The following is a 23,928-nucleotide window of genomic DNA, read 5'->3' as shown; positions in this document are numbered from 1 at the left end:
AAGAGTCAGACACGACTGAGTGGCTTCACTTTCACTTTTTACTTTCATGCATTGGAGAAGGCAATGACAACCCACTCAGGTGTTCTTGCCTGGAGAATCCCAGGGACGGGGGAGCCTGGTGGGCTGACGTCTATGGAGTCGCACAGAGTCAGACACGACTGAAGTGACTTAGCAGCACAGCAGAATCCAGACTGTACTTGAACATGCAGATGAGTGTATCATCTAGGGGTCATTTACAAGAGCAAAAGAAGGCCCTCCTTTGGTGAGAGGATTCCAAAGAGGTACTCAACACATCACCTTCAGTAATGAAAGAATAGTGTGCTGTAAGGGGGAAGAACCCATACAAACAGTTTTGACTATCAGTGAAAATTGAAGGGCTTCCCAGGAGGCGCTAGAGATAAAGAACCCACCTGCCAATGCAGGAGACATAAGAGATGTGGGTTCAATCCCTGGGTCGTGAAGATTCCCTGAAGGAGGGCATGACAACCCATTCCAGTTCTTGCCTGGAGAATCCCATGGACAGAGGAGCCTGGCAGGCTACAGTCCATAGGGTTGCAGAGTGGGACACGACCGAAGTGACTTAGCACAAAGATGCGAAGAGTTTTAACTTTTAGATGGGAACTACTGGCACAGAAAATTTTAGGACAAAAAGGAATACCAGGCAAGGATCACCAACTTGGAGGAAAATCTGCAACACAGAAGAAAAAGACCAGAATTAAGAGGAAAGAAGTCCCCAGAAGAAACAATGAAGTGAACAGTCTAGAACTGGAGAAGCACATCTGGCATTTCGGAGAGAGTGGGGGGATATATTTAATAAAACGCAAAGAACACCCCATAAAAAAGAGATATCAGAGACCATGAAAGGACATTCAGTGAATAAAAGTGTGATCGTCAACAAAAAAGGAGTGGACATATGTATAACTGATTCATTTTGCTGTACACTTTAGAATTCCATATGTAGATGCAGAATTTTAAATACATATTTAACCCTAAAGTGCCTTGAAAAGACATGTGCAGGATAATGGGAAGAGAACTGAGGGCCTGTGGGGCTGAAATTCAGAGACACCTTTCCTGAATGACCCACGGCACAGGAAGTACCATGGAAAACCCGTCACTTACCAATAGACCAACTGTTGGAGTACAGGCTCGAGAGCTAGTTGTTTCTGAGATAAAGTCTACAGCTGCTTTTACACTTTAAGAGCAGAAAGCACACTCTTATAACTGCTCCACGATGTTCTCAAAAGTTGCAAGTATTAAGATTCATCATCCTCCTTTGACACCACATAGAAATTGTCACTCTGACACTTCCTTGTTTATTGCTTGCTTCTTTGTGTGTCGCAGGTTCCACAAAAGCTGAGGTTTTACATGCCTTGTCCATCTCACTATCCCTACTGTCTAAAACTGGGCCTGGCACACAGTAGGTGTGATCTTAACGATGAATGAATGAATGAATGAGCAAGCCTTCCTGGAATGCAGTTTTCTCTGTGCCTCAGGAGACTGTTAGAGTCCAGCCTGTCGTAGCTGGCACTGATAATGAAGGTTCTCCTCGATGCCCACCCTGAGTCCCAACTCAAGGACTTCTAACGAGAGAGTCTTTCAAAAGATTTCTTTCCTGTTGTTGTCAACTCCAGTAGCATAGGTATAAAAAGAAAATATGGAAAAGGCAATATCTGCTGTGACAAAACAGCATAAATGTCTATTAGTGAGGAATGCAGGAACGTTGAGATTTGAGGTGGACAAAAAGTAATACTGCTCTCTCCTCCTTGAAAGAGGATGTTCTTTTGTTTGTTTGTTTTTTTAAGGAAAAGTCATAATTCAAAGTCCACACTGAGGTTCACTGGAGAGTGTGACAGAAATATGAGGCCACAGGCGGGTCTTCTCATCTCTGCTCTCCAAGAGCCCACCTAGGACTTCAGACTCCTGCCTGCAGGAGCAGAGCCCCCTGCAAGGTTCACCTGGGAGGGAGGAGGGAGGTCACCTGCGAGGATCTCCCACACCAGCCACCCTGACCAAAGCACAGAAAGGGTGAGGCTATCTACAGCACGGGAGGTAAATCACTCTGAGTCTCATCAGCAAGATCAGTCACTCCTACCTGGGGCATGGAATCATTCACAGTGTTACACCCTGGGAGTGGAAATCCCCTCGTGAAGCATGAGCAAGAGGAATAAAATTTCCCACCAGGTAAATCGGTGGTAGGCCACGCAGTGTTACAGTATGCATCTGTTTATAAGAATAGAATTAGATCTGTATATACTGACACAGAAATGCTCCAAAGGCTATTGAAAGTGAAGCGAAAATTGCAGTGCTATGCATGACCTTATTTTTTCTAAAGATATATGAATCATCGTAATAGAATTCCATATGAGTACATAAGGAGAAAAAAAGAGGACTGCGTGTCAAACTTAGGGATGGTTATCTTAGGAGGAGGAATTATAAGGGAGGTTTATTGTATTGTAATGATATATGAGTTTTATATAATGGAAAAGCATTTATTCTGTAATTTAAAAAAAAAGAGTAGAAAAAGGGAATTAAATTTAGTGAGTAGAGGGGAATTCCTGGTGGTCCAGTGATTAAGGCTCCGTGCTTCCACAGCAGGGGGGAACGGGTTTGATCCCTGGTCACGGAACTAAGATCCCACATGCCATGTGGCATGGCCAATAAATAAATAAATAAGGGAGTAGCAGACTTTTTTCCTCCCTAAAATTACCTAGAGTACAAGAGTAAGAGCCAAACCAAATCGATGTCTCTTGAATAACTAAGCGTGCAATGGGCTTTGCCCATTGGTGAGCACACACGGTGAGCGTGGGGAGGCCCAGGCACCCCGTGCCCTCAAGGCCTCTCAATGCTGTGGTCCCCAGGGTGGGCTTCCTGCTACCTAGTGCCCACTTCCTCCTGATACACTGGGACAGGAAACCCCAGTGTGGGGCCTGTACCCTCTGAGGGCACAGAGAAACAAGCAGGGCCTTTGGCAGTAGATGGGCCAAGGCCCAAATGCTAGTGTTGCCATAACCGCAGCGTTTAGATGTGGGCAACTTACATAACCACTGAGCTTGACCAAAACTCATCAAACTTCACAGTCAAAATGAGTGCCTTTTAGTGTGTAAATTCTACCTAAAATTGATTTTATGAAAAAAAGAAAAAAGTCAGATCACATCACTCTTCTGCTCAAAACCTTGCCATGATCTGGCCTTTGCTTTGACTCTGGCCTTTCTCTGGCCTCCAATACCCTTTATAGTTGGTACCATCTCTTGCTACAATCCAACCTCATTTCCTCTCCTCTTCAGTGCGCCCCAGACAAGCCACCACACTCCACCTCAGAGCCTTTGCACTGGCTGTTCCATCTGCCTGGAATGCTCTCCCCCAATGGCCACATAACACCTTCTTCTCCTGAGGTCTATGCTCAAGTTCCATTTTCTCAGAAAGAACCATCCTGACAATCCTACTTAAAACTGCACCATCTCTCTCCATCCTGAACATCTTTTATTCATTCTCTTCAATGTGCTGATCCTTCCCTACCTGCTGGTGGTATTATAAACTGGGATAGCCACTTGGAGGGACAATTTGGCATTACATATTGAAATATAAGGTGGGCTTATCCTACAACTCAGTAATTACACTACTCCATTTCTATCCCAGATAAACACCTAGAGGCAAGTATTAGCATAGTCACTGCTGCTGCTGCTAAGTCGCTTCAGTCATGTCCGACTCTGTGCGACCCCAGAGACGGCAGCCCACCAGGCTCCCCCCTCCCTGGGATTCTCCAGGCAAGAACACTGGAGTGGGTTGCCATTTCCTTCTCCAATAGTCACTGCAATGGAGTCTAAAATAGTGACGAAATGAAAATAACTGAGAAGTCTATCAGTAGGAGGGTGGTTAAATACTAAGGTATATTTGTATTATGAAGTTATATTCAGCATTTAAACAGAATTAGGTATATGTACTAACATAGGTAGATCTCCATGACATATTGTTGAATGAAGGAAATTAAGATTTTCATCAAAAAAATCAAAGAATGGGTGTGACCATAAAGAGTAGCATCAGGAATCTTCGAGGGAGTGGAACAGTTCTGTATCTTGATTGTGGTGGTAATAAGAAAATCTACATGTGATACAATTACACAGAACTATAGGCAATGACACCCCACTCCAGCACTCTTGCCTGGAAAATCCCATGGACGGAGGAGCCTGGTGGGCTGCAGTCCATAGGGTTGCTAAGAGTCAGACACGATTGAACGACTTCACTTTCACTTTTCACTTTCATGCACTGGAGAAGGAAATGGCAACCCACTCCAGTGTTCTTGCCTGGAGAATCCCAGGGACAGCGGACCTGGTGGGCTGCTGCCTATGGGGTCGCACAGAGTTGGACACGACTGAAGCGACTTAGCAGGAGCAGCAGCAGACATACACAGGACTTCCCAGGTGGCTCAGTGGTAAAGAACTTGCCTGCCAATGCAGGAGACATGGGTTTGATCCCCAGTTGGGAGGATCACCTGGAGAAGGATATAGCAACCCACTCCAGTATTCTTGCCTGGAAAATCACAAAAGAGTCGGACACGATTTAATGAGTAAACAATACGGATAATACGTACACAACTGAGTGCATGTAAATCTGGTGAACTCTGGATAAGTTCTATGGATTGCACCAATGTAATGTCCTGTTTTTGGTGTGTTTTGTAAAAAATTATCCTCCTGTTCGTGGGTCACCTACCTGGGGGTATGGGTCTTTATTTTTTTTTTAAACTGAAGTATAGCTGCTTTATAATGGTGTGTTAGTTTTTACTGTACAGCAAAGTGAATCAGCCATAAATATACATATATACCCTCTTTTTTGGATTTCCCTCTCATTTAAGTTACCACAGAGCACTGAGTAGAGTTCCCTGTGCTATGAAGCAGGTTCTCATTAGATATCTATGTTATACGTAATATTAACAGTGTATTCCTAATTTCCTAATTCTCCCACCCCTACCTCTTCTCCTTGGTATCCATACATTTGTTCTCTAAGTCTGTGTCTTTATTTCTACTTTGCAAATAAAATCATCTATACCAATTTTTTTTCCAGATTCCACATATATACGTTAATATAGGATGTTTGTTTTTCTCACTATAGTTATGTACAATGTTACTTTTGGGGGAGGCTGGGTGAATATATATTGGGTCTCTTGTACTATATTTGCAACTTCCCAAGAATCTATAATTATTTCAGTAAAAAGTGAAAAAAGAATAAAAAATAAAGATTGATATATGAGAAGATGATTTGATGACATCAGGCCTTGATAAACTGGCTAGAGTCAATGCAATCTCAAAACTTTTAAAAAATAACTTGACAAACTGGTTCCAAGATATATATGGAAATACAAAGAATCAAGAATCACAAAAACAATCTTGAAGAACAAAGGAAGATAACTGGCTCTATAAGACATGAAAACTTATGGTATAACTATGGTAATAAGGAAGTAATAATATGGTAATAAGCAAACTGATCAATGGAACAGAATAGAGAATCTGAATATGGGGATGTGGAACCATGAATGTAAGAATACTTGGTAGATGACTAAGCTGGAACTCTAAAATAGAGGGAAAGGATATACTTTTCAATTAAAAGTGCAGGGAAATTTGGGTATTTGTATATAGGAAATAAAACTAGATCCTTAACTCACACCTAACACAAAAATCAACTGAGCCATCATATAACTGCTTCAATGAGAAGGTAATGCAAATGAAAAAAAATATATTCAGAAAACACATAGAAAGAAGAATTCAACAGCAGTTTTATGAGAGAAAAATACAATAACCTAACTTTTAGAACTCAGCAGATGGTTGTAATAGCAGAATGAAGAGGACAGAGGAAACAATCAGTGAACCTGAAACAGAATTCTGCTGGTTGTTTAAAGAAGAGTTAATACCACGTATAGAGAAGGAAATGGCAACCCACTCCAGTGTTCTTGCCTGGAGAACCCCAGGGACAGAGGAGCCTGGCGGGCTGCTGTTCCACAGGGTCGCACAGAGCCGGACACGACCGAAGTGCCTTCGCATGCATGCATGCATTGGAGAAGGAAATGGCAACCCACTCCAGTGTTCTTGCCTGGAGAATCCCAGGGACAGAGAAGCCTGGTGGGGTGCAGTCTATGGGGTCGCACAGAGTCGGACATGACTGAAGCGACTTAGCAGCCACAGCAGCAGCGTGCAATCTCTTCCAGAAAATAAAAAGAGGAGGAAATAGTTCTCAACTTGACTTTTGAGGCTAGTATTGCCCAAAGATAGTGCGCACGTGCATACACACACACACACACACACACACACACACACACACACACAGAAAACTGCAAATGCATATCCTTTATGAGTATAGATGCAAATTTTAAAACAAAATATCAGCAAATAGAATTAATAATATGTAAAAAGACATACATCATAACAATGTAGGGTTTATTCCAATGAGGCAAGTTTGGTTCAATAATTAAAAATCAAGGTATTCCACCATATTAATGGGACTTCCCAGGTGATGCCAGTGGTAAAAGACTCGCTTGCCAATGCAGAACACATAGGAGACACGGGTTTGATCCCTAGGTCAGGAAGATTCCCTGGAGAAGGGCATGGCAACCCACTCCAGTATTCTTTCCTGGAGAATTCCATGGACAGAGGAGCCTGGCGGGCTACAGTTCATGGGATCACAGAGTCAGATACAATTGAAGCGACTTAGCATGCAAACATGTACCATATTAACAGCGTAAAGAATAAAATTCACATAATCATATCAATTTATACAAAAAAAATTTTTTTATAAAACTCAACACCCACCCATAGTGAAAAACTGTAAGAAAGCTTCCTCAATTTGATAAACGGCATATTTAACAGTGAAAGACTGAATGCTTTCTCACTTAGGTCGGGAACAAGGTAAGAAGTCCACTCTTATTAGTATCATTTAACATCGTACTGGAAATCCTAGCCAGTGCAATGAAGAGAGAAAAGGAAATAAAAAGTGATATGGATTGGAAAGGAAGAAATAAAGCTGTTCCTATTTGCAGCTGACATAATGATGTATGTAGAAAATCCCAAGGAGTCTTTAAAAAAAAAACACAAACAAACCCTAGAGCTAGTAAATGAGTTCAGCAGACTTTAACAAAGACTGTAACAAGAGACAACGGAGGACATTACATGATGAGAAAGGCACTATTCACAACAGCTAGGACATGGAAGCAATCTAGATGTCCATCAACAGATGAACAGATAAAGTTGTGGTACATACATATACGGAGAAGGCAATGGCACCCCACTCCAGTATTCTTCCCGGCGGGAACCGATGGGCTGCCGTCTATGGGGTCACACAGAGTCGGACATGACTGAAGCAACTTAGCAGCAGCAGCAGCAACATACATACAATGGAATATTACTCGGCCATAAAAAAGAATGCATTTGAGTCAGTTTTAATGAGATGGATGAACCTGCCTGCCTGCCTGCCTGCTAAGTCACTTCAGTCATGTCCGACTCTGTGTGACCCCAGAGATGGCAGCCCACCAGGCTCCCCCGTCCCTGGGATTCTCCAGGCAAGAACACTGGAGTGGGCTGCCATTTCCTTCTCCAATGCATGAAAGTGAAAAGTGAAAATGAAGTTGCTCAGTCATGTCTGACGCCTAGCGACCCCATGGACTGCAGCCTACCAGGCCCCTCCGTCCATGGGATTTTCTAGGCAAGAGTACTGGAGTGGGTTGCCATTGCCTTCTCCGATGGATGAACCCAGAGCCTCTTATATAGAAGGAGAAAAACAAATATCATATACTAATGCATATATATGAAAGCTAAAAAGATGGTACTGTTGAACCACTGTTGCAGGGCAACAATGGAGATGCAGACATAGAAAACAGACTTGTGGACACAGTAGGGGAAGAAGAGGGTGTGATGAACTGAGAAAGTAACACATACACATACATTGAAACACATGTATTACCATATGTAAAACAGCCAGTAGGAATTTGCTGTATGTTGCAGGGAGCTCAAACCCGGTGCTCTGTGAAATCTATAGGGGTGAGAGGGAGGTTAATTTTCCTCACCTATTTTTTCCTCACCCCTGCCATGCAGGGGACACAGGTTCAATCCCTGGTCCGGGAAGATTCAACATGCCCCAGAGCAATTAAGCCCATGCCCCACAACTACTAAGCCTGTGCTCTAGAGCCCACGAGCCGCAACTGCTGAGCCCTCATGCTGCAACCACTGAAGCCCGTGTGCCTTGAGTCTGTGCGCCATAGCAAGAGAAGCCACAGCAAGAGAAGCCTGTGCACTGCAATGAAGAGTAGCCCTGCAGCTAGAGAAAGCCCGCGTGCAGCAATGAAGGCCTGCTGCTGCTGCTAAGTCACTTCAGTCGTGTCCGACTCTGTGTGACCCCACAGACGGCAGCCCACCAGGCTCCGCCGTCCCTGGGATTCTCCAGGCAAGAACACTGGAGTGGGTTGCCATTTCCTTCTCCAATGCATGAAAATGAAAAGTGAAAGTGAAGTCACTCAGTCGCGTCCGACTCTTAGCGACCCCATGGACTGCAGCCCACCAGGCTCCTCCGCCCATGGGATTCTCCAGGCAAGAGTACTGGAGTGGGGTGCCACTGCCTTCTCCAATGAAGGCCTAGAACAACCAAAAAAAAAAAATTCTTTGGTACAGTGAAGGAAACTATCAACAGAACAAAAATGCAGATGACTGAATTAGAGATGATATCTGCAGATGATATATCCAATAAAGAGTTGATATCCAAAATATATGAAGTCATACAGTTCAACATCAAAAAAAAAAAAAAAAAACCAAGCAGCTTGATTAAAAAATGGGCAGATCTGAATACACATTTTTATAAGGAAGATATACAGATGGCAAACAGACGCGTGAAAAGATGCTCAACATCACTGATCACCAGAGAAATGCAAAAGTCACAATAAGATATCACCTCCCACCTGTCAGAATGTCTACTATCAGAAAGAGAACTGTAACAACTACAGAGAAGGATGTGGAGAAAAGGAAACCCTCACACACTGCTGGCAGAAATATAAATTGGAACCGCCACTATGGAAAATAGTATGAAGGGTCCTCAAAAAAATTAAAAAAGAACTACTATATGATCGAGCAATTCCACTTCTGAGTATTTATCTGAAAAAAAAAAAAAAACACTACTTGGAAAAGATATATTCACCCACTATGTTCACTGCAGCATTGTTTACAGTATAGCCAAGATATGGAAGCAACCTAAGTGTCCACTGATGGATGAATGGAAAAGAAGAAGTGGTATAAAAAAGAGTGAAATCTTGCCATTTGCAACAGCACGGATGGATCTAGAGGGTATTATGCTAAAGTCAGATGGAAAAAACCAAAATACTGTATGATTTCATTTATATGTGGAATGTAAAAAATAAAAAAAATTGGATGAACAAAACAGAAAACAGACTCGCAGATGCAGAGAACAAACAGGTGGTTAGCAGAGAGGCGGGGGTCGGGAGATGAGTGAAGTAGGTGAGGAAGATTAAGAGGTATAAACTTCCAATTACAAAATAAATGAGTCATGGGGATAAAATGTACAGCACAGGGAATATAATCAACGACATTGTAATAACTCTGTATGGGGACAGATGGTAACTAGACTTATGGCGATTATTTTGTAAAGTATAAAAAGATCAAATTACTGTGTTGCACACCTGGAACTAACATAGTGTTGTAAGTCTATACTTCTATTTTAAAAAAATGAATAAAGTAAATAAAACAGACAAGGGTCCCTATATTATTGAATATAGTTATGATGTTCCTCCCAACGCAATAAGAAATATGAAAGAGGATTAGTTACTGGGAAGGCGGGGGCAAAAAATAGTCATTATTTCTGGTGCTGTGATTGTCCATATGGAAATGCACAGCAATTATCTTTAAAAAATTAAAATTCAAACATCAGTAAGATTGAAAAATATTTTAAAATCAGCTGCATTTCCATGCCTACCTCCCTAATAATTAGTTAGAAAAAAAATGAGAAAGATCCAAATAGTAATGCAATAAAAATATAATATGCCTACAAATAAACCTTCAAATTGAGATGTTAGACCCTAATGATGAAAATTATAGCATTTAATTGAGAAAATAAAAGAAAATCCAAACAAATAGATTTACAATATTTTTAGATCAAATACTTCTAATTCAATACTATAAAGATATAATCTCCCCACATAAATCTCTATTTCCCACAAGCTAAATACCAATGGGATTTTAAAAACTGAACAAAAGTGTTCTAAAGGACATCTAAAAAAATAAAAGTAGAAAAATAACCAGCACTATTTTGAAAAAGAGTAATAACATTGCATTAGTATACATAGTAAGAAAAATTTCAAAATATATTAACTTGTTTATGGCAATGGCAATTACATCTACAATGTGGCAGATTACAAAATGTTATGAGTATAGTCTGTTAAAAAATAATGCATAAAGTAGACATAGCAAATATTGTTAGTGGTCTCTGGGTGACAGAATAATGTGCAATTATTTTTTAGATCATTTGCATTTCCTAAGTTTTCTATAACAAACATATAGATACCATAAAGAGGAAAATGTAACATTTATTTTAGCAAAGCTCAGATCACATCTTTACTCTTATTTAACCCCAGCTCTCCTGATCTCTGCTAGGCAGCTTCACATTGTTATTTTTATTTATAGATACAGTGTATCATGGGCTTCCCTGGTGGCTCCCTGGTAAAGAATGTGTCTGCAATGCAGGAGTCTCAGGAGACTTGGGTTCGATCTCTGGGTCAAGAAGATCCCCTGGAAAAGGGAAGGGCAACCCACTCCAGTATTCTTGCCTGGAGAATTCCCATGGACAGGGGAGCCTGGCAGGCTACAGTCCATAGGGTCACAAAGAGACACAACTGAAGTGACTTAGAGCACGCAAGCACACAGTGTGTGTGTGTATCCTAATACTTTGGCTTTCTGTCTTCCACCCTTGTGAGATTTTTAGAAATGAAACTGTCCTTAATTTGTTCATCCCTAACACAGAACCTAATATATAGCAGATCCTCCTTAAGTATTTGTTGACTGAATGAGTAAATGACAGGAAAAAAAGAAATAACAGTAAAGAAAATTTGCAACTCTCTCTACCACCACTAGAGGGAACCACATCCCTGTCAAGATTATTCCTGGAGCTAATGGATTTTTTTTTTTTCTTTAATAAACAAAGCTGTTCAAATCTGAGAAATCTTCCAGACCGCATTATCGAACCCACCCAAGGGGACTGAATTTAAACCATTCCTAACAGTGAAATGTGTCTTCTGTGATTAGACAGTCCCAAGATACCCCATCTTATTCAAATTCACTGTACTTAATATCTGCTCCATTCAATCTGACACTGATCAAAAGCAGGCTTATTTGTTACCAAATTGTATTCTGTGTCTGTGTCTTGCCTTCACAACAGGCAAGTAAGCTCATGTTTAAGCTCATTTCTCTCTAATTAGCCAGCTCAGTTCTAATCAGTAAAGGAGTGTGAAAATATTTAATTGAATGAAAAGGTTGACATTCTCCCTTGAATCATGCTATGCTAAGAAAACCTAATATGCAAAAATTCAAATATATAAAACACAAAAGTTATGTGCTTATAAGAATGTTCTCAGATTTATAGACGATTTCAACACAAACGTACAATAGAAAGCCTCTCCTGATACACTTAAAATATGATCTTGTTTGTAGAATTAAGGGGGCAGCCACTTTTCCAAGGGACAGTTATGATTTAAATAGTGACAGGCTTTTGCAAATGAGACCTAAGGGGCAGACAAGCCCACTCAAGATGCACAGAGCTGCTTCCAGAGGAAGGCGTGACTGGAATGTGTTTGATGTTTAAAATAAAAAAAGGAAGGAAGAAAAAACAACAATGGTGAGAGAGCTACTTAGTTGCAGAGCTGCTATGTCACAGGGGCTGTGATACATAAGAAAGAAAGTCAGGAATGGCACTTCTCAGCCTCCAGCGGTACCCACAAGAGGCACAGTGGCTGCTAGAACTCAAATCTCAGTTCTGCCGCTCGAGGTGTGACCTTGAATAAGTTACGCAACCTCTCAATGTCTCTGCTGCTTCATGTGCAAAGTGGGGATGCTAATTAGGACCACCTGCTAATGAGACAATACATGAAAAGTGGCTGAAATAGTACCTGGCACACGGAAAAGAAACAAAACAGTCACCATTACTCATAAGCTCATTCAACAAATTACACCCAAAATTGTCAACAAATTGCGAGCACAGAGTAGATACTAGGGAAGCGTAGGCTGTTACCATATGAGAGTAGGGCCCCCGACAGCCCATTAGTGTTTTGATCCTCATGGAAAGTGTGTTCCCATTACACGTAAGTGGTCATGACCTACACTACAGCTTGAAAACACCAGCTGGGATGATTACACTGGTTCCTCTATTCTGATTCGTTTCAGTAAGTAACCTTTTGATAGTAAGTTGGCATCCTATGCAAACATTTTGCTAAGGAGAAAATGCACTGGTGAGCTGATACCAATGTAACTAACGTGCCACCCCTTATCAGTTTAGGTTGGAGAAGGAAATGGCGACCCACTCCAGTACTCTTGCCTGGAAAATCCCCTGGACGGAGGAGCCTGGCAGGCTACAGTCCGTGGGGTGGCAAAGAGTTGGACACGACTGAGCGACTAACACTATCAGTTTAGGATACAGAATAAGGGTATATTTCCTTTAATGTTCAATTTGGGACCCAAGTCCCTACCTGACCAATTTAACAGGAATTAAGCCCTTCCAGGGATCTTTTCCCGTAAGTATTTGTAATGAAACAGAGTTCTTTCAGTTCAATCAACAAGTATTTATTAAGCACCTTCTATGTGGTAGGCACCGCTGGACACTAGTTGAATACTGAAGTGAACAAAACAGTGCTTCAGAAACCCTGCATTCATGAGGCTCACATTCTGGTGGAGGAGACAAATGGAAATCAGGGCATGAGTTAAATAACATCACAGCTGGATAGGGATGTACCAAGGAGGAAAAAGAAGGCAAGAGGGATCTGTGGGGAAGGGGGGGTGATGTAAATTTCGGTAGAGAAGGAAAGTCTGGACCCGAAGGAGCTGAGGGTGGCATCTGTTGGTCTAAGAGCCAGTTGACCTTACCCACTGAGAGTTTTAGGAATTCAGATGTTCCCCAGTCTGGGTCTCCACAACTGCTCACCCCAAGCCATCACTCCTGCTGAACTCACAGACATCGGGGTACCCCATGACTGCCAGGACCACGTCCCCCATGCACAGGTACATCCGCCTCATCCCAGAGCTCCTCATGCCCTGTATCCCCCGCTACTGCTACCTGTGACAAAGATGAAGGCTGGGCCTGTCTTCCATATCCTCTACCCACACCTTTCTTCCTCCCCATCTCTCTCAGTTGGTCCCAGCAACCACAGAGCATCCCTCCCTCTCCTGCTTTTGATCACAGAATCAGCCACCTCCTAAGATGACTGGCAGAAAGGTCTTTGTGGCCCAAAGAGATAACCTCCAAATCAAATACTTTGACACTGATCTGATGCCTACGGTCTGGGGCAGTACATTTCAGCCACAGGCCCCTTCTTATAAAACAATTCTGATTTGGAGGTCAGTCAACATTTTCTGTAAAGGGCCAAATAGGAGACTTCCCTGGTAGTCCAGTGGTTAAGATTTTGCCTTCCAATACAGGGGGTTCAGTCCCTGATTGGGGAGCTAAGATCCCTCCCACATGCCTTGTGGACAAAAAACAAAACATAAATCATACTATAGCAAATTCAATAAAGACTTTAAAAATCTTCCACACCAAAAAAGAAAATAAAAAACTTAGAAAAAAAAATAAAGGGCCTAAATATTTTAGGTCTGTGAGTCACATAGGTTTCTATCTTATATTCTTACTTTTGTTTTACAAATCCATTAAAAACAATTTAAGGGTTCTAGCTCATGGATTGTACACAGATCACAGGTCTTCGTTTTGCAATCCTTGTTCCAATCTCTTTGTTGGTTATCAACAATAATAGATTTTCCCCTTGGTTTATAAGTCTGTCTTTCGTTGACTTATTTTTGTTGGTTTAACATTAACAATGTTAATTAACATTAACAATGATCTGCTGCATCAGATAATGTATCAGTTGTAAAACCTGGCACATAATAGGCATTTACTTTGTTGCAGGGTGAAAAAAAAATGTATTATTTGAATGTCAGGTACCAAGGTTCCTCTTGAGGAGGCAATGGTCTTCTTTGAGAAGACCTTGATAGACTGACTGATGACCTTGGATGTGGAGGGTGCCACTTCACGGGTGTGGCTGGGATACAGAGTTACACTGTAGGAGACATCAGTGAGCAAATGAACACTGGGGGGGAAAGCAGACGGGCGGAGAGGGTAAGGGGAAGATGGGTGTTGGACACCCATGGAAGGTGACTGAAGCCCATGAAGAAACGTGGACAGAGACACAGTCCTGTGGCCGAGTGGCCAAAAGACTGTTTTATTTCAAGGCTGAATAACATCTCATCTCAAGCTATTTGTATTGCTGTAATACAAACTCTTTCCAGATCCCAGACTTCCAGTTTGTGTTTTTTCTTCACCAGTAGGAATGTGGGTAGCTTCAAAACAGGATTTATGTAAAGATATAGAACAAGATCAAAGATCTGGGCTTAGAAGGCAGCTCTGCGGATCTGGCCGGCCTGCCCCTCCTGAGATCAGCTGCAGCTGCTTCACTTGATTGGAAGGCCAGGGAGCCAGCTTCTGCCTGGCCTGGCTCAACAGGATACCGACACAGCCCCATGGTTTCTGCACTAGGGGAGGGGTAATTCCCCTCAAGCAGATGAGGGTACTCTGACCAGGAAGATGGGGACGCAAAACAACAGATGCCTCCTACGCCCGCATCTCCCGTGAGTGGTATGTGAAGAACGAGGGAAAGAAGCAGGGACCCACATTCTGGTCGTGTGCAGTGAGTGAGAAGGGAACAGCCGCCAAAGATGAGAGTTCAGAGGAGATAGGACGTCAAGAACCACAGGTGGTCCTGAGAAATGAGTCCCTAAAATGTACATAAGTCCTAGGAGAGGTCACTGCGATTTCCCCAGGATGTTGAAGGGGCTTGGGAGCCAATTTTACAAAAATTCTAGATTGTCTATTATTTCCCCTCACCCACTATCCCTTAATTTGCGGCTCTACTGATCTTGGCAGATTAGGGAACAGGCTTGAGCACAGTGGTAGAGAATCCGCCTGCCATGCAGGAGATGCAGGTTCAATCCCTGAGTCAGGAAGATCCCCTGGAGGAGGAAATGGCAACCCACTCCAGTATTCTTGCCTGGAAGATGGACAGAGGAGCCTGGTGGGCTACAGTCCACAGGGTCGCAACTGAGCACAAGTATACTTGATATATACCTCAGGGTCAGGAACAGCACCTCTGAGGTCACTGCCTGAGCAGCCAACCAGCTTCTCCCACTTAAATGTAAAAAAGGAGTCCATTATTTAATAACTCTTGTATCAGAAAGTCCTTCAATACATGAATCCTAGAATTTTGAAATTAAGAAAGGGTCTTTTCAGATCTTCCATTCACCCACTTTATTTGCCTGCCCATTGGGATTCTAAACCAGAGTTTCTGTTTAGAGTGTGATTCTCAGAGCAGCAGGAGCAGCATCAACCTGGGAACTTGTTAACAATGCTAATTCTAAGGCCCATCCCTGATATACTGAGTCAGAAATCTGAAGGGGAAGAGAAGCAGTCTTTTTTTTCACAAGCCTTCCAGACACTTCTTGTGCAGGCTTAACTTTGAAAACCACCAGTCTATGGGATTTGTCCAAAGTTATGGAATTCGTGAAAGCGCCAGGAGAAGATTTTCAGCTCTTGTATCTTTTATGTCTCATTCAAATCTCTCCGCTGAAATCTGGTCATTTCCTTGCTTTCTGCACAAGCAGTAATATTTTGTTTCAGTCAATCCTGTATCTGTGCCCCCAGAGTTAATAGATTTCTACACTCAGCCCCTAGAATTTTATCACCATTGCAAAGATTTATTTTTCCTTGTTTCCACAAAGTCAACCCTGACTTATTTCCTCTGAGGTTATGAGGGAGGACACAGTCAGTGTCCAGTTTCTTCCCCAAACATTTTCTTCCAAGTAACTTCAATTACCCTGTCCCAAGTGGCTAGAGTTCTAAGACACCTCTTAAATTTCAGTGCTTCAGGGTCATTCAGCAAAGGATCTAGGGACATTTTCTGGCCTCACAATGCTGCCCAGAATCATGGAAGAGGCAATGTACCACCTCGAGCTTAGCCCAAAGAAGTGCACACTCACTTAGGCTTATATCAATTGAGTCATTCCTTCCATTGCAATATCTTCTCAATTTTCTCTTAGTTTATTCCCTTCCCAGCATCATAACACCCAATTTCCTGTGAGCAGCTGTGGAGATGTTATAGGAGAGGTGGAGAGAATAAGCATTCCAACAAGACCTCTGGTACTAACATAGATACTTGTCCTCAAAGGAACCCACAGTCATCTTGTTCTTGTTGTTGGATTTGGCCACCTTGTGACATATAGCACTTTCCTATGACCATTTAAATGTTTCCACTGAAGCGGGATCTTAATCTGGCCTCGCCTAATATCTTGGCACCCCTCAGGGGATATCCCACCACATCAATAATGGAGTTAAATATCAAAGTCACACAAGTCACAGGGGAAGAGTGATGGCTCGCTATGGTAGCTACCAGTTTCAGGAAAAGTGATTACAAGCTATCACCAGGCACCCCTGTTAAGGGCCTTAATCAAGAAATCCAGGCTGCTGGAAAGCTGAGAAACAAAGGGAAGAGACATATTGGCTAAAGCTGATTTAAAGACAGAGCTGTGCAACCCCAGGCAGAACACCGGCTCACATCCTTCGAATGGTCAAGTGTCCTGTTTCAGGACGGCTTCACAGCTTGTTTGTCCCTCCTCCACACCACATTTGCAAGGGACAGCCCTGACGCTGTGACGCCAGTCCTTTTCCTCCTTTTTACAAAAGTTTAAACAAATCTGAGCTCATACAGTATTTACAGAATATCTTCTTCCCTTCACAGTGTATCTATAACATATTTTGGGGTCATCGTGTATTTTTTATTGTCCATGTAGAGTCTCATGGTAAATAAATAGGTATCATAATGTAACCAACCTGTTCTCTATTTGGAGGCATTTACATTCTTGACTGTATTGCCTTTGCAGCGCATTCAATCATTTATCAGTATAAAATTAATTACGTTTGATGCATTTAATATTCTGGTCCTGAATCCTACTTTGTATGGTTTTAATCTTAGTACATATGGATGTGTTCCCTTTGATTGCATTTGTCTCTGACATTTCTGCCCATCCCATTACTTCTCAAGTTTCTCTGTCATCTTCACTTTCTGTTTATTCATTTATTCATATTCATTATATGATATCTAGCTGATATATTCAATTTATAAACAGCTTAGGGACCAAACTTCTTTTTATCCCCACTTCATCTGAGCGTCTTCTGTCTCCTGATAGAGATGTTAAAGCCATTCATATCTATCACATCGTGACAACAGTTTCACCTGATTTTTGTTCTGCCGATTTATTTTAGAATTTTATTTGTAATGCTTCCTGGTTTTTTCCCTTTTATTTCTCACTGCAGTAAATAAGTTTACTCTTTTTTCCCCACTCATGACTCGGAAACTGCATACTTCTGTGTTTTTCATTTGAACTTAATTTAAAATGTATAGATAGAGTTGAATTATACATTTTTCATTAATTTAAAAAACTATATAAGTAAAACATAAATATATTTGCATTTAAAAGTTCAAGTAAGACCAAAGTATGTTCATAATGGAAAGGAATATTTTTTAAAAGCAGGTATATATAACTGAATCACTTTGCTGTACACACTGTAAATCAACTATGCTTCAATTAAAATAAATAAACAAAAAAGGAAAAAGACCAAAGTATGTAAAGTAAAAATCGAGTTCCCCAGTCTCATGGCTCTTCCTACAGAGAATCTGATGCATAATTCTCCAGTTTCTCTGTGCGTGTGTGAGTGTGTTTATGTGAACAGATTTGCAGACTTTTAAAACACACAAATAGGAACAACATACATTGATTACTACTTGCTTTTTTCATTTAATACTGTATTTCTTTGTAAATAAATATACAGTGCTATGTCAGTACTTACATATGTGTCATTTGTCATAAAAGTCCATTATACAAAAAAATTTTTTTAACTTTCAAAGGCCATATTTAAAAAAAATCTTTATTTGGCTGAACTAGGTCTTAGTCTCTTCAATCTTTGCTGCGTAGTTGCAACATGTGAACTCTTAATGGTGGCATGTGGGGTCTAGTTCCCTGACTGGGGATTGAACCTAGGCTCTCTGTATTGGGAGCCTGGAATCTAAACCACTGGACCACCAGGGGAAGTCCCATTCTATGGACTACTCTCATTTATTTAACCATTTTTCTACCCATAGACATTGATATTGATTCCTATCTTTCACTACTACAAACAAGGAGCTAATAAAGAAATTCTTTTATATACATCTCTGTGCACCTGTGGAAGTATTACTACAGTGTTAATACCTAGAAGTGAAACTACTTAGTCAAAAAGTATACACATTGAAGCTTTTAATATGTGTGTGTGTTAGTTGCTCAGTTGTGTCCGACTCTTTGCAACCCCATGGACTGTAGCCCACCAGGCTCCTTTGTCCATGAAATTCTCCAGGCAAGAATACTGCAGTGGGTTGCCATTTCCTTCTCCAGAGGATCTTCCCGACTCAGGGATCGAACCCAGGTCTCCTGCACTGCAGGCAGATGGTTTACTGTCTGAACTAGAAGAGAAGTTTTTGATAGCTCTGACCAAATCATCCTTCAAACTGTACCATTATATATTCTTAAAAACTCCATGGAATTACCTGTAGCCTCACATCCTTACTAATTCTGGGTTTTAACAATCTTTAAAAGATCTGCTTATCTGATGTCTAAAAATGCTATTACAGCATTGCTTTAATTCCTAGCTCACTGAGTGACAGTGAGGTATGACTCTTTTCATGTTTACTGACCATTTGGTTCTTTCTATGAACTCTCTGTACTTTGTCTGAACTCCATGTTCTTTGCCCACTTGTTACATTATTCATCTTTTTTTCATATTGATCTGTAGGTATTAATCCTTGGTCTGCTATATGTGTGGAAAATATATATTCTCAAAGTCTGTGGCTTGACTTTTAACTTTGTTTATGATGATGCTTGTCCTACAGAAGTTTAATATTTTGTAGTAATCGTATCTGTGAGCCTTTTCCTTCAAAGCTTGCCTCCCTATTGCACAGAAGTTTAAACAGATTCATACAGCCAAGTAACCACCACCAGAAAAAACGATATGGAATGGTTCTATAAACCCCCGAATTCATTCATTCCCTTCTTCCCACACCCAGCCCCATGGCAACCATCGATGCGTTTTCAAACATTTTTCATATAAACAGAATCATAACTTATGTAGCCTCTTACCTGACTTCATTCACTGAGCATAGTGCACATGGAATTCATCCGTGTTCTGTGTATTAGCTATTTGTTCTGGGGTTTTGTTTTTTTTTTACTGAATAGTACTCTCTTGTATGGAATCATCCCTCAGTAACAGTGGGGGATTGGTTCCAGGATGGTCCCCCATACCAAAATCCAGGGATGCTCAAGAACCTCATAAAATGCTGCACTATTTGCATATAATCTACATACACCCTCTCCAACACTTTAAATACCTCTAGATTGTGCATAAAACCTAATACAAGGTCAATGCTGTGTATATAGTTACCAGCACATGGCAATTCAGGCTCCACTTTTTGAAATTTTCTGGAATCTTTTTCTCGAATGTTTTTGATCCTCAGTTGAATCTGCCAGTGTAGAACTCCACAGATACATAGGGCCAACTGTACTACAGTTTATTGATCCATTCACCAGCCAAAGGATATGTGAGTTGTTTCTGGGTTTGGGCCATTATGAATAAAAACATTATGAACATTATGAAAGGTTCTGAAGTCAATATAAGTTTTCATCTCTCTTGGCTAAATACCAGGAAACGGACTGCTGGATCATATGATATGTATGGGCTTCCTTGGTGCCTCAGTGATAAAAATCTGCCTGCAATGCAGGAGCCTCAGGAGATGTGGGTTCGATCTCTGGCCTGGGAAGAAGCCCTGGAGGAGAGCATGGCAACCCACTCCAGTATTCTTGCCTGGAGAATCCCATAGACAAAGGAGCCTGGTGGGCTACAGTCCGTAGGGTCACAAAGAGTCGGACACAACTGAAGTGACTCAGCACACATGCACTCATGGTATGTGTAGGCTTAACTTTGTAAGTTATCAAGCTGTCTTCCAAAACGACTATTTTGCACTCTCACCTGCAGTGTATGAGGAGAGTTCCAGTTGCTCTGCCCTTAGTATTGTCAGGTTTTTAAAAAAACATTCTAATAAATATATAGGGGCTTCCCTGGTGGCTCAGACAGTAAAGCGTCTGCCTGCAATGCGGGAGACCCGGGTTCGATTCCTAGGTCGGGACAATCCCCTGGAGAAGGAAATGGCAATCCACTCCAGCACTCTTGCCTGGAAAATCCCATGGACAGAGGAGCCTGATAGGCTACAGTCCATGGGGTCACAAAGAGTCGGACACAACTGAGCAACTTCTTTCTTTTTCTTTCAATAAATACATAATGGTACCTCATTGTAGCTTTAATTTGCATTTCCCTAACAATGACGCTGAGCATCTTTGTTATATTTGTCTTCTTTGGTGAAATGTCTCCTTAAATCTTTTGTCTATTTAAAATATTGGGTTGCTTATTTTTTAGTATTGAATTTCAAAAGTTCTTTATATTTTTTCAATACAGGCCCTTTGTGAGATATGTAATATGCAAATATTTCTCCCAGTCTGTGGCTTGCTTTCTCATTCTTTTCATTGTGTCTTCTGCAAAGATTTCATTTTGATGAAGTCTAATTTACAATTTTTTTCCTCATGGCTTATGCTTTTGGTTATTGATTGTATCTAAGAAATCTTTGCCTAACCCAAAGTTCACAAAGATTTTGCTTTTCCAGAAATCTTATGGTTTTGAATTTTACATTTGGGTCTATAATCCATTTTTTATTAATTTTGTATCAAGTGAAAGGTCTGGATTGAGTTTTTGTATATGGATTTTAATTGTTTGATCACCAACCATCAAAAATACTATTATTTCTCTATTGTTTTGTGTTTGCTGCTGCTGCTACTGCTAAGTCACTTCAATCGTGTCTGACTCTGTGCGACCCCATAGACGGCAGCCCACCAGGCTCCCCCGTCCCTGGGATTCTCCAGGCAAGAACACTGGAGTGGGTTGCCATTTCCTTCTCCAATGCATGAAAGTGAAAAGTGAAAGTGAAGTCACTCAGTCGTGTCCAACTCTTTGCAACCCCATGGACTGCAGCCTACCAGGCTCCTCCATCCATGGGATTTTCCAGGCAAGAGTACTGGAGTGGGGTGCCATTGCACCCCTGTCAAAAACTCAATTGGCCAATTTGATCTATTTCTAGAATCTCTCTTCTGTTCCATTAATCCTGGATCTATCTTTTCATCACATTCTCCCAATCACTGTAGTTTTATAACTCTTGGAATCAGATAGTGTGAACCCTCCCACTTTGCTCTTCTTTACCAAAACCATCTTGGTTATTTCAGTTTCTTTGTCTTTCTGTAACAGTTTTATATACAGTATCTAACAAAAATAATAATCCTACTAGGATTTTGATTAGGCTTGTATTAAATCTATTAATCAGTTTTGGAAGAATTAACATCCTCCCAATATTGAGTCCCCCAATCCATGTAGAAAGTATGTCTCTCTCTTTATTTATATATTTGCTGTCTTTCATCACCATTTTATAGTTTTAAGTATACAGAAAATGCATATTTTTTTAACGTATACTAAATATTTCACTGGCGGATACTAAAATGGTAATTTTTTGGTGGTAAATAATAATTTTTAAATTTTTTATTTTTAATTGTTGATTGTTAGTATATAAAACTATTGATTTTTGTGTCCTGCAACCTTACCAAAATTACTCATTAGTTCAAGTGACTTTTCGGTAGATTCCTTTGACTTTTCTAAATAGACAATCATGTCTGAAAATAGTTTTATTTCTTCCTGCCCAAGCTGTATGGCTTTTCCTTGCCTTATTACACTAAGTCCTCCAGTATAATGCTGAATAGAATTAAGAGAGTAAACATCCTTGGCTTGTTTTCAATCTCAGGAAAATCATTTGGTCTTCCATCATCAAGTCCAATGTAGGGTTTTTTGTTAGGTGCCCTTTATCAAATTAAGGACATTCCTTACTATTGCCAGTTTTTAAAGAGTTTTTAATCACCAGTGGATTTTTACTTTTGTTAAGAATTTATTCTACATCTATTGAGATGTTTATCCCAGCAACTTAAATTTTATTTTTATGCTGAGATCTCTAATCCACCTAGTATTTATTTTTTATACTGTATGTGGAAGTGACTGAACTTTATTTTGCTCCAAACGACTAATTATTGAAACAATTATTGAAATTGCCTATAATTTCCCCACTCATTTGAAATGTCACTTTTATCATACATTGAACTCTCATAAATACCTCTGGACCATCTCTTTTGTTTCATCAATTTATTGGTCTACGCTTATGCCAGTCTACACTGAATTAATTACTAAATTTGATACATTTTCATATCTGCTAGAAAAATGTTATTCCTGCCATTTTATTTTACTCTTCCAATGAATCTCAATCAGTTTGCCAAATTACGTCAGAAACTTGTTGATATATTGTTTGGGATAGCATTAAATTTATAAATTTGGTGGAATAATTACCTTATAGCACTGAGATTTTCTGATAAGAAACAGATGTATTTCCCCATTTATTCAGGCCTTCATTTGTGAACTTTATTCTTTTATATACTTTCCTTCATGAAGATCTTTATATACTCACCTTACCGATATCTTACTATCTGTAGTTTCTGACATTTTTTGATTTTTCCAAGTAGATGGAAATATTTGCCAAAAGTAATAGTTTTGTATCTTCCTTTCCAATATTTATATATCTTATTTCTGGCCCCATCTCTTTTTCATTACTGCATTGAATGGGGACCTCAAGTTCAATGCTACATAGTAATGGCAGGGGCTACACTTGGATTCTTCCTCATTTTGATGGGCATGCTTCTATTATTTCATGAATTAAGCATTATGTTTGTTGTAGATTTTTAGTAGAGACACCTTTTCAAATATAGGACATTTTCCTCTATGACCTGTTTACTAAGATCTCCATTTTAAACTACATGTATTCCATTTTATCAACTACTCTTTTTTTGGGCACTTGTTGAGATAGTCATCTTCTTTTTCTCCTCATCGAATACAATGATTTCTATTAATGTAGTTTTTACTTTCTAACTATTCTTCCTCCCCTGGTGGTGCTCAGTCACTCAGTCGGGTCCGACTCTTTGCAGCCCCATGGACTATAGCCTGCCTGGTTCCTCCGTTCATGGAATTTTCCAGGCAAGAATACTGGAGTGGGTTGCCATTTCCTACTCCAGGGGATGTTCCCAACCAGGATCAAACCTGAGTCTCCTGCACTGGCATACAGATTCTTTACCGCTACTGCCACCTGGGAAGCTCTCGTTCTCTCCTGGGGTAGCTCAATTTGGACAAGATGCAATGTTGGTCACTCAGTTATGTCTGACTCTTTGTGATCCCATGGAGTGTAGCCTGCCAGGCTCCTCTGTCCATGGAATTTTCCAGGCAAGAACACTGGAGTGGGTAGCCATTCCCTTCCCCAGGGGATCTTCCTGACCCAGGGATCAAACCCAGGTCTCCCACATTGCAAGCAGATTCTTTACTATCTGAGCCACGAGGGAAGCAGTACTAGAAAAGACACAGTAGACAGTAAATCTGTCTGTGTCTACCCTGCTAGATTTGAAATGCTAACAATTTATT

This window comes from Bos taurus, chromosome 4, assembly GCF_002263795.3.
Source record: "Bos taurus isolate L1 Dominette 01449 registration number 42190680 breed Hereford chromosome 4, ARS-UCD2.0, whole genome shotgun sequence".
Taxonomy (NCBI): domain Eukaryota; kingdom Metazoa; phylum Chordata; class Mammalia; order Artiodactyla; family Bovidae; genus Bos; species Bos taurus.
This window is presented reverse-complemented; position numbering follows the sequence as displayed.